We start from the raw sequence: 11360 nt of genomic DNA on the forward strand, positions 1-11360 counted from the left end.
TGGAATCACTGTGGCTTTTGCTGCCTGCCTACTTGGAAGGCAGGGGCAGTTTTTTAAAACACCCCTTTGGTTTCTTGGGGTGAAGCTTTTCTCAATCTTGTTTTATTTATGTGAACACGATCTGTGGCTTTTGAATGTTTGTGTTAATGGACTAAGCTGAAAGCATTTCCTCTTACCGGAGAGAGGGCCCCGCACAGCTGGGGGCCAGGCTGCTCAGCTCCGGCGAAAAGTGTCCCAAGAGGAACAAGTTGTCAGCCAAGGAAGTCTGGAGACTGAGAGAAATTCATTGAGACCTGCATGGGCAACAGCGGTCAGAGCTGGGATGATAGACTGGGCCACAGAGCTCAAGAAAAAATCTTTTGATTAATAGGGAAGACTGGACTGGAGGCAACTAGATTTTTGCAAATACATTTTTTAAATTGTGCATATATTTACCAAAACTGTGGTTTTCAACAGCTTGGGTGTCTGATCTTTCCAGCCATATCCCCAGCCTTCTGAGTTACTCCTGGCAGTGTAAAGAAATCCAGCATTTAGCTGATTCCTGAACCATCTGTCCGTAGGGGAGCTGTCATCTGAAAGTGTAGCAGAGTTCTCAGCCTATTGACATGCTTCCTGTGTGTTTCCCTTCCCTTCTTCTCTCTCCGCACTGCAGATGGAAACAGAAACAAAGACCCAAAGGATCCACTGAGTATACGATCTTTCCATAGTTAATGATTGGACATCCTAGTGCTGGTGTGAGGAAAGGAGGCAGGAGAGGGGCAGGTGGCACCAGAGAGGACAGTGTGGAGGGAGGAGGATCCTCAGATTTGCCATGAAGACCGAGGAACAGAGTAGAAAGCCTCGGGGCTGGGGTAGAGTAGCCTTGATGGGCTACTCATCAAGGGGTAGACCCACCATCCCACCAACAACAGCCCATAGCCTGTGTATCCCTGTGTCCAGTGGCCCCAGAAACCTGTGAGCCCTTGCGCTAAAGGTGGGAGACTTACCTGGACAGTCTGTGTGAGGATGTGGGCGCAATGAGGAACATGTCTCCCTGCACACAAGACGGAACTGAACAGATTTAGTTGAGAATCCTTCTATGACCTGGGCCAAACGATGGGTCCGCCAGCAGTGCTGCTTGAGTTAGTAACCTCCTTACAAGCAGGGGCCAGCTGGTGCTGGAGCAGAAAAAAACTGCAGCAGAAAAGAACGGATGTGGGGCTCCATGGGAAACAGTTCTTGAGGCAAACTATTCCAGAGTTCCTTTATTTAAGATATGAGTTCAATGTTGGTGACCCATCTATTCAATCTTCACCCTCTCCTTGGACATCATCTTCTAACTCCTTGGTTTAGTGACCACTGAATCTCTCTTCTGACCTTCAGACCTGACCTAACTGCTTACTTGACATGACAATCACACATGTACTCAGTGTAACACATGGCCAGTTCATTCTTTTCTCTACTTCCGCCTAACCAGCTCCCCTGGGTCATCACTATTCATTCAGTTGCTCACACCAGAAATATCAGAATTATCTTTTTCTCTTTCCTTTTCCCTAATACTCCAACCAGCTACATGATCCTATTCATTCAGCTTTCTCTCTTTATTCTGTCCACATCTCATTCTCTCTTTGGCCACCAAACTAGTCCAAGTTAACATCTTTTCTCATCCAGCTACTACTTTGGTCCTCGGACTGGTCTCTTGGCTTCTCTTCTTATCTCCGCATAGTCCATGCTCTATGGACTTAAAGTACAAATTAAAATAATGTATCTAAAATACAATCTGATTGTATTTCTTACCTGTCCAAAACCTTTAAGTATTTTATATTGCTTTTCAGATAAAATCCCAAGTCCAAATTCCAGCCTTGCTTCCTCCTTCCAGCCTCATCTGTTACTAGGACAGAGACCTTATCTTACAGTTCACTGCTGTTCCTTCAGCACCTAGAACAATGTATAGCACAACATTGCTTTCTATAAGTAGTAGTTGGATGAATGAATGAATAAATAAATGAATACACAGAATTTCTATGTATTCAAGGATAACCAAGTACAATGCAGAGTGAGAGAAAGCCAATATTATAACCCCTCAGGAAAAATTTTTATTCTAAGACTTCAGTGTATTTTTTGCTTTTGGCTGCACTAGGTCGTCATTCGGTGGGCAGGTTTTCTCTAGTTGCGATGCTTGGGCTTCTCTGTTGTGGAGCACAGGCTCTGGAGCACTTCAGTAGTTACTGCACCTGGTGCTCTAGTTGTATTGAGCAGGCTTAGTAGCTCTGTGGCATGTGGAATCTTGGTTCCCCATCCAGGGATCGAACCCTCATTCCCTGCATTAGAAGGCAGATTCTTTTTTTTTTTTTTAGTAATCTTTTATTTTATTTTATTTATTTTTTGATATCCTTTTATTTTGTTTTTTTTTATATTTTTTTTTATTTTATTTTTTAACTTTACAATATTGTTTTGGTTTTGCCATATATCAACATGAATCCGCCACAGGTATACACGTGATCCCCACCTGATTCTTAACCACTGGACCACAAGGGAAGTCTTGACTTCAGTGTTTTGATCCCAGGGCTGGAATAGTAGAAAATACTTGAGAAAGCATAGCACAAAATGCAAGTTGAATAAGTTGGTCTCCGTTATTCTGCCCCATGGGGTCCCCATTCTGGATATAAGCAGCTTGCTATGCTATCTGAAAGATTATCTATGAAGACTGTGGGAACTGAAGGGTTTACAAGGGGAAGAGAAGAAGTGGCATTTGGAAAGATTAGTGTACAGGATGGTTTTGTCCTGTTTTGGTTTTGGCTGACTAGCATCCACTTCACTCCCTAACAATACCCCAGTTTTCTTTTGAAGAAGGATCTCTTCCTGTTGGATTCAGTCTATTGGGATTGTAATTAAGAGCCTGCCTTCCCTTGAGGCCCAAGTTAAACCAATAGATGCTTTCTCCCTAGAAGCAGACTCTTGAGCACAGAGATCAAGAAATTTAAAACATTTGCTGTGTGGAGGAGACCTTCCAGCCATACCATGCCTGCTATGAGACCAGCAAGGTCTGACTGGGGGCCAGTCATCCCATTAATTAGCCCAGTTGTGGGCTCTCAACCATTACAGAATAAACTTATTATCCATAATTTCGTCAGAGTTGTTTCTGTTGTTTGTAACTGCTAGCGTGATAATGTTGGCACAAGGGAAAATTATCAAAATACATTTCTGACATCTTTGAATGTTCTGGGCCAAAGCCATTATGTAAAGCCAAGAATAAACACCATATGCAATTTGACCTTGGGAGTACAATTATGACTGACTTTCCTAACACGGAAATGTGTAACATTCAAATATGGATCTTCTTAAGCTGTGCTTAGTAGCTCAGTCATGTCTGACTCTCCTCTGTCCATGGAGATTCTCCAAGCAAGAATACTGGAGTGGGTTGCCATTCCCTTCTCCAGGGCATCTTCCAACCCAGGGATCAAACTCAGGTCTCCTGCATTGCAAGCTGATTCTTTACCATCTGAGCCACCAAGGAAGCTCTCTTAGAGATCAGTAGCTGAAAATATCACACTTTGGACTGGTCATCTGTATCTAAAAGAAATACATTAAAAGCACTCCTTCAAATTTGTCTTTCATTGTACCCATAGTAAAAGACTAAAAGTGATCAAACTTACTACTGGTCTGCTGCTGCTGCTGCTGCTAAGTCACGTCAGTCGTGTCCGACTCTGTGCGACCCCTTAGACGGCAGCCCACCAGGTTCCCACATCCCTGGGATTCTCCAGGCAAGGACACTGGAGTGGGTTGCCATTTCCTTCTCCAAGCAGGAAAGTGAAAGTGAAGTCGCTCAGTCGTGCCCGACTCTTCTCGACCCCATGGACTGCAGCCCACCAGGCTCCTCTGTCCATGGGATTTTCCAGGCAAGAGTACTGGAGTGGGATGCCATTGCCTTCTCCATTACTTGTCTGGTAAATACAAATTAAAATAAGTACCATGCTCTTGCCAATCAGTTCTGCCAAAATTTAAAAAAAAGAAAAAGGAAAAAAAGCAGGCAATATCCGTTGTTGATGAGAATGTGAACAAAGGGCATTCTTTCATAGTAGAAGTACAAATTGGTCAGTCTTTCTGGAAGGCAGTTTGGCAGTATCTATCAAAATTCAATACATGTATACCCTTTGACCCAGCAGGTCTACTCTTAGAAATAAAAAGAGTAATACAGGCATAAGACTGCTCAATGCAGCATTAATCTGTCCTATCAAAATATTAGAAACAACCTATGTTCCTTAATAGGTTGAGTACATTTTGGTATAGTTTCATGATTCATTCAGTAGCCATTATAAAGAATGTGATTGCTATGTATGTAACAGTAGTTCATAATATTTTACTGACTGCAAAAAGCAAGTTATAGAATGTGAAGAGAAAAATTCTTTAAAGAAAAAAAAAACTATACACAGACTTTATGTATGTGTATGTAAAGATGTCTGAATGTGTACGGAAAAGATCCAGATGGGTTCGCACTGCAGTTAGTGGTGGCTACATTTGACAAATGGGTAGGAGCATTGGAAGGGGAGAAGAGAGGAAAAGAAAGGAAGTTTGATTTTATATTTTATATATTTTGGTATACCTGAATTTTTATGGCCCTTCTCTTACTCTTGGGATTTAAAAAATTACTTTTTAATTTTCTAAAAACAGAAAAAAGGAGTAAAACTGGTAACATATAAATAAAATAATCAGATAACAAACAAAGTAACCTTTCCAGAGGTCAAGGGTGGGTTCTAACCCACGGGTCTGGACAACAGTCTGGTCTGTCCCAGTAGGTGGAAGCTGAGGGACTAAGCGTACCTAGGTTCTCTGCAAGAGAACCACCTAGGCAAGCCAAAGGAGCTCCTCCTGGAAGCCTTTCCCAGGCTGGGTGAAAATCAACCCCTAAAAGAGTTGGAATTGCACAGCTGATTGTTTTCATTGGCTCTGCCCATCTTACCTTGAATACCTCCTCTCTTGTTCATGAACGTCTAATGTGCCATCATGTTACAGCTGCAACAAGATTCCTGTCTATCTAATGAATTTAATGATACTGACGTAGGTGTCTAACAGACAGCAATTAGATCCTGTTCTGTTCATTGAGATATCGTACCACCAGGTACCTGTTTTTCATGCTGCCTTGTTTGGGCAGAAAGTTTATTTATTTTTTTCTTGTATTCTACTTCATTTCAAAACACATGGTATGTGAAACACACTGTTTTAAAAAAAAAAATCATAAAATGGGGAATGAAAGAAAAATAAGGGTTAAAAACAAAGTTAATCCAATAATGAGGTGGACTTAAAACTACATTTACCTAAAGTTTTCTGTCCTTATAAGTTAAGGGTGGGCCTTCATTTGACTCTGAGTTTCCTAGTTGGCAGAGCGACATGGTAAGGTATAGGGTCAAAGTAACAGTCTTGGTTTTCCTAAGAAATGAAAGGAGAAAGATTTCTCGGCAAGCTTGAATGTATGCATAGCTGAGAAGAAAAGAATCCTACCACAGTCTCATGGATTTTAGAGCTGAATCCTGATTGATGGCAGTCAACTTACAGTTGTTTTCCAAGGCAACAGTAGTTTCCTTCTTTTCTATGAAATAACATACCTTGAGTCACTTGGTCCCCTTGCATCGTGGTCCCTCCTCTCCAGAGAGGAATCCTTGTGCTTTCTCTCAAAGCCATAGCTTGGGGAAGAAAGCTATTTTGTTCAAGTTATTCTTGATTACTTCAGAACTTCCTAAAGCTCCTGTCATGTGGTTCCAAGTTTAACCATAGTCACTTCGGACATGAGTTTGTTTCCACAGTGATGTATGTCAGCAACCACAGAGTAAGCTTGTATTTTTATATCAATATGATACCCTTTGTTTATTTGTTCCTCAGAGGTTTCACTTTCGCTTATGTAATGGGCTAAGGCATTCTTCGGTCATTAACTCATGCTGGGATCTCCTTTTCCTTTGTATCTCTGATGCGTCATATTCTTGACACTTGACTCCTTTGGATCTCTGAGATACAATGCTCTGAGTTAGTGGGCAGGAGTGGGTGGGAGCCAGATGACATGATGACTTCTCCACCCTTCCCCACACAAGAACCGTCTGAGTTTGTCACTGAGTCGTTTCTGAACTCAGACTTTTGACATCTGTCAAAAATCACATCACCTTAAAACTACGGCAGCTACCAAAATCATCAGGGTTACATGGGCCTGGAAGACTGTAAGCTCCCATGCTGAGTTAAGCAACGGGCCCAAAAGAGTCTCCTAAACTCCAGAGTTCCATTGACCCTGCTCCCACAGAGTCTGTGGCTAAAAGTGGTCAGTCCCCCATGCATACCCCCATCCATACCTACACTATAGGAGGATCTTGAAGGAAACATAAGCTGCAAAATAGGAACACTCCTTGGCTTGGGGCTCATTTTCCTGAGCTCCTCCATATTCTCATATATAGCTATCTGCTCAGATGTCTGACAGGAATCTCAAGCTTAACATGCACAAAAAAGAACTCCTGTTTCACATTCCCACCCCACTCCCACCCACGTACTATTCTTCTACTCTTCTCCATCTGGAAAATCGCACAGCTATTCACCCAGCCACTCGACCCAAAAACTTAAGAATCATGCTTAATCCCACCTCCCCTTTCCTTCACCTTTTAAAAGAAAGTGAAAGAAAGAAAGTGAAGTCACTCAGTCGTGTCCGACTCTTTGCGACCCCATGGACTATAGCCTACCATGTTCCTCCATCCATGGTATTTTCCAGGCAAGAGTACTGGAGTGGGTTGCCATTTCCTTCTCCAGGAGATCTTCCCGACCCAAGGATTGAACTCGGGTCTCCCGCATTGTAGGCAGACACTTTACTGTCTAAGCCACCTGCCAAATACAGTGTTTCTATTTCCAAAATATATCTGAGTCCCTCCACTTTTCCCCATACTCATGGCCATCATCCTAGTTCAAGCTGCTGTCATCTCTTGCCTGAATGACTGAAATCACTAACTGGGATCCCTAATTTATTCTTGCTACCACTACAATCTATTACCACACAGTATGCAGGGTGGCAGAATGCGTTGTTCCTGTGCTTAAATCCCTCCAGTGACTTCATGCTGCTCTCAAGGGGGGAAAAATGCTGTTGCTCCTGCCCATCTCTCAGATCACATCTCATACCACTTTTTGTGTCAGCTCTAGACACATTAGCTAGCAAATGAATGGTGAACGAGTGATCTGGATGAAAAGGAAAAAAGAAAAGAGGAGCAACAAGGCCACTGTCAGATTCAGACCTAAGGTACCAAAGAGGAAGCAAGCAGAAAACAATGAGAAGGCTAAGCCGGAGAGACCATCCTGCCCATTCAATAAGCTGGGCACAGTCATGTCTGATTATGAAACATGTTAAGAGTCAGGGGCTTCCCTAGTGACTATAATCATAGATGTCCTTTCCATTTGTTTAGCCCAACCTTAGTTCAAAGTAGCATGGACATAAACTTTAGCCCTGGCCTTGACCGAAGGGCCACACACTCCACTTAGTTGAAAAAGCTCTATCAGTCAATGTGTATCAGTGAGAGTTTATACCAGTGAGGCATCGTAGAGCACTTTGTGGACATGGCCCTGATCAGCTTTCACCTGCCAAATAAGCCTCCTTTCCTTTGGGATCCCCTTCCTCTCACTCTTCAGAGTCCTAGTTCAAAGTCCAGCCTCTGTACTGATCTGAACATCTGCATGAATTTCTGTGTGCACTTCTGGAGGCCGCTGGTCCTTCCTCCTCATCCTGTTAATTTCCTTTTCTTCTCCCTTGCCCGGGTCTTCAGCAGACCTGCCACAAACCGAGAACCCACAGGCTGCCAGGAAACAGTCCTTTTCTCTTGTCTGGAGCATAGAAATACAAGGTTAGATTTGGAACAAAGAACAGGATGACTAGATCAGCAAATGAACCCAAAACTTACAGAGATAAGATGTGCTTAGCCACCATTACAAAGGAATGTCATGGTTTCTTTCCACTTGGTTAGATGGCTTACATTAAAACTTTCAGATGTTGGGTGCAGGTAGTGTCTTTGGGACCAACAAGATGGGAATCTAATTACACATCCCAGGAGGGAATCAGCTAGCAGCTGCAGCTCATCTCAGGTCTGAAGTGTCTCCTCACCCAACTGTGAAAATGACCTAATTGTGTACAGACAACAGCAATTGTACAGGGAAAATAATACAGCAATGCAAATATTCAAACCAAATTGGAAAAGCAAAGTAAGAAGGAGCCAGAAAACATTAGATCATTCAAACTGCAACCTGGCCAAGACAGCATCTGGGCGTGCACCCTCTGTCCAGCTTTTGTTCACATACCATCCCTAATTCTTCTTTGCATTTATAGAATCATGACTCGGTATTTGCACAAAACCCTTTGTGTGGCTGCATTCTAAAGAAAAGATTTTCTCACAGTGTCCCTCCAGCAGGGGCAGAGAATTCCCCCAGTGGAATGCTTTAATAGGCTTCCAGGTCAAAAAGAGCCTTTCTCACTCTGAAGAGATGGGCGGAGGAGTGTGCACCTTTGGCCGGCGTATGTGTTTTAATTGTGTGGCCAGGGCAGGCGGTGCTCACTTTCCTTCCTCACTGGGTCATTTCCACTTTAGTTCTGAAAACAAAAAACAATTGATTAAATAAAGAACCTTCCTGACTGAACTTTGGATCCCCTCTTTGGATCCAAACAAGAAGCAGGGGTATTCCCACTCCTCTCCTCCTCCTCCCCCACCATATCCTAAAGCTGGTTTAAGACCACCTGAGAGTCTGTGTTTCTCCTGGCACAGTCTTATGGGTGTCTTTTTGGAGTGGCCCCCTACCCCCTTCTCAGGTGGCATAGGAGACACGACTGAGCACACACTCACCCCCTTCTGGGGCTTCCCTAGTGGCTTCCCTAGGTCACTCTCTCCTGCCTGCCAAAGCAGGAAACATTGGTTCCATCCCTGGGCTGTGAAGATCCCCTGGAGAAAGAAATGGCAACCCATTCCAGTATTCTGCCTGGGAAATCCCATGGACAGAGGAGCCTGGTGGGCTATATATGTCTGACTCGCAAAGGAGTCAGACACCACTGTGCCACTAACCAACCAACCAACACTGTCCTCTATAGGGAAATCACTGCTGGACAGGCTCTGGAGTCTGAAACCCTGGGCAGAACCTGCTCTGCCACTGCAGGATCTGGGGCAAAACAGATTACCTCTGAGAGCTCTGGATCTCTCATGAATTAAATGAGAATAAACAGTATTATCTGCCTCCCCTGTTTTGTCAGGATGAAATGCTATAAAGGGCTTCTCAGAGTGCCTGGCACCTAGCAAGTATTTCAGAAATGGGAGGTTTTCTTGTTATCATCACTTGGATGTTCTTCAACCTCAGCCACCCCCACCCCCTCCCACCCCCTCAGCAGTCAACTAGATACCTCAGCACAAGCTCAGTGAGGAAGCAGCCAAGGACATTCAGGTTTTAGCACCTGCTCATAATAAGTCTCTCCGGTTCATGAAAATGAAACACAGTAGCATTTACTCAGTGACAGCCACCCCATCCCCCATGGAAACGACGACAAATCACCGCATAAACCCCAGTTCCCTAGTTTGTTTGGGATTGTCTTCATTTCGGTAGGTTCTCCATTTGTCAAGACGTAGAAAGTCTTAAACAGCTGGGGCTCTGGGAGGAGGGAGAATCAGAGGAGAAGAGCAGGGACCTCAGACAGACAAACCCGCCTTTACCTGCATCACTCAGCGCAGCCGATGCCTCCGCCCCAGCGCTCCCCAGAAGGCGCACCCAGGACTGCTCCGGGAAGCATCACGACAGCCGGCGCGAAGGGGCGCGAATTACCGTCCTTGGCGCCCTAGAAATCGGGAGCCAAGCGAAATAGAGTAAAAGAAGAAAAAAAGTCCTGTATTCAAATCCCTTCACTCCACCTTCCCAGCCGAGGCAGCTGGGGCAAGTTCACATCGTCCGTGAGGCTGGAGGATTTCGTTTGTGAACGTGGCTCATGGCAACACCGCTTTGGAGGTTCGTGGGGAGGATGAAATGGGACCGGCCGGCGCCATGCCCGGGGGTGCAGAGGCAGAGCGGCAACGGAAGGATGTGCCCGCATCCCCGGTCCCTCCCTTACGGCCACCCGCGTTCCTGCGGGTCGGGTGGCGCTCGGCCTCCCCCGGGGACCTGACCCGGCTCGTCTTGCGAGCCGCTCTCCGGTTCCGAGAGGCCGGGGTCGCGGCCCCCGCGGCTCCGCGTGCGTCAAGCGCCGGTGGCCAGGGCTCCCGGGCCGGGAGTGGCGCGCGCGTAGCGGGCACGGGCCATTGTCCTGCAGGAGGCCCGCGTCGCCCTGGCGGCTCCTCGGTCACCGAACTGGGGCTCTGCTTAGTCACAAGTGGTACAACCCAGTTTCTGATGTGCTCAAACTCTTGCCTGCAAAGAAAAGAAGAAAATGCTTAAAGAGAAGAGCCCTCGTTTATGTTTGTATTTGTTGCCATGGGGTTCAGTTCAACTGTACACAGATGTAATTTTTTTTTTAATAAAAAAAAAAAAAACTTTTCAAGCTGTGTACTGCAGTGGACAAAGATTACACCATGTTTGTGTTGTAATGTTGCTATGGAAGTGCATATGATTTTATTTGGTAAAAATTTGCAGAGAAATCGAAGGAAGTTGTATGTATGCTTGACAAACATGAAGTTTCAGAAGACAGGATTCCAAACACACTTGAATTAAGAGGGTTTCTGACAAATAACTTGAAATCTGGAACTGCAGTGTATGGGTGCCGCTTTACCAGCAGGGACTCTGACCCAGGAAGCAAAGGTTTTAGAGTCCAAGAGTCAACGATTTGACCAGCTCTGCCACCTACAAGCTGTGTAAGTTAAATGGGTGAGTTACTAAGCCTTGGCTGACCTCTGCTTTCCTCATCTCTATATCAGGGAGCCATTATCCCTACCTTGCATTGCTGATATTGAGAGGAAATAAGATAACAGGTCTTGAGCTCTGTACACAATAACTGTTCAATAAATAAACAGTAGTCCTCCTTGGTGGCTCAAATAGTAAAGAATCTGCCTGCAATGCAGGAGACTCAGGTTCAATCCCTGGGTCAGGAAGATCCCCTGGAGGAGGGCATGGCAACCCACTCCAGTTTTCTTGCCTGGAGAATTCCATGGGCAGAGAAGACTTGTGGGCCACTGTCTATGCAGTCACAAAGAGTCAAACACAACTGAGCGACTGCTTTTCAAAGCCATCCTTGTGGAGTGGTGAGAGCAGTCCCATTAAGCTCAAAGCGTGTAGACTCATTCATCAAACTGTCTTTGGGGTTCTGAGGTTTGGAGCATTTAGGGAGCACCAAGGAGGTTTAGTCGGAGAAGGCAATGGCACCCCACTCCAGTACTCTTGCCTGGTAAATCCCATGGATG

The 11360-nt window shown here is 45.0% G+C and overlaps 1 long non-coding RNA gene across 8 annotated transcripts in view; it reads right to left on the reverse strand.

Annotated features, from left to right (window-relative positions):
- The window catches only part of LOC101904498 (uncharacterized), a 30915-nt gene extending 20478 nt beyond the window's left edge, over window positions 1-10437 (reverse strand). Inside the window, exons 1-6 of one of the 8 annotated variants that reach the window (XR_009493944.1) lie at window positions 9687-10437; window positions 3636-8581; window positions 1777-1917; window positions 987-1173; window positions 436-646; window positions 177-293 (exon numbers count right to left, since the gene is read on the reverse strand). This is a non-coding gene — a long non-coding RNA (uncharacterized lncRNA). Of the gene's footprint in view, window positions 1-176; window positions 294-435; window positions 647-986; window positions 1174-1776; window positions 1918-3635 lie in introns of all 8 variants that reach the window. The other 7 variants (XR_009493946.1, XR_009493949.1, XR_009493945.1 and 4 more) reach the window with 7 other exon arrangements.
- Between the last annotated feature and the right edge of the window lie 923 nt (window positions 10438-11360).

The sequence above is a fragment of the Bos taurus genome, chromosome 3 (genome assembly GCF_002263795.3).
Source record: "Bos taurus isolate L1 Dominette 01449 registration number 42190680 breed Hereford chromosome 3, ARS-UCD2.0, whole genome shotgun sequence".
In the NCBI taxonomy this organism is placed as follows: Eukaryota; Metazoa; Chordata; class Mammalia; order Artiodactyla; family Bovidae; genus Bos; species Bos taurus.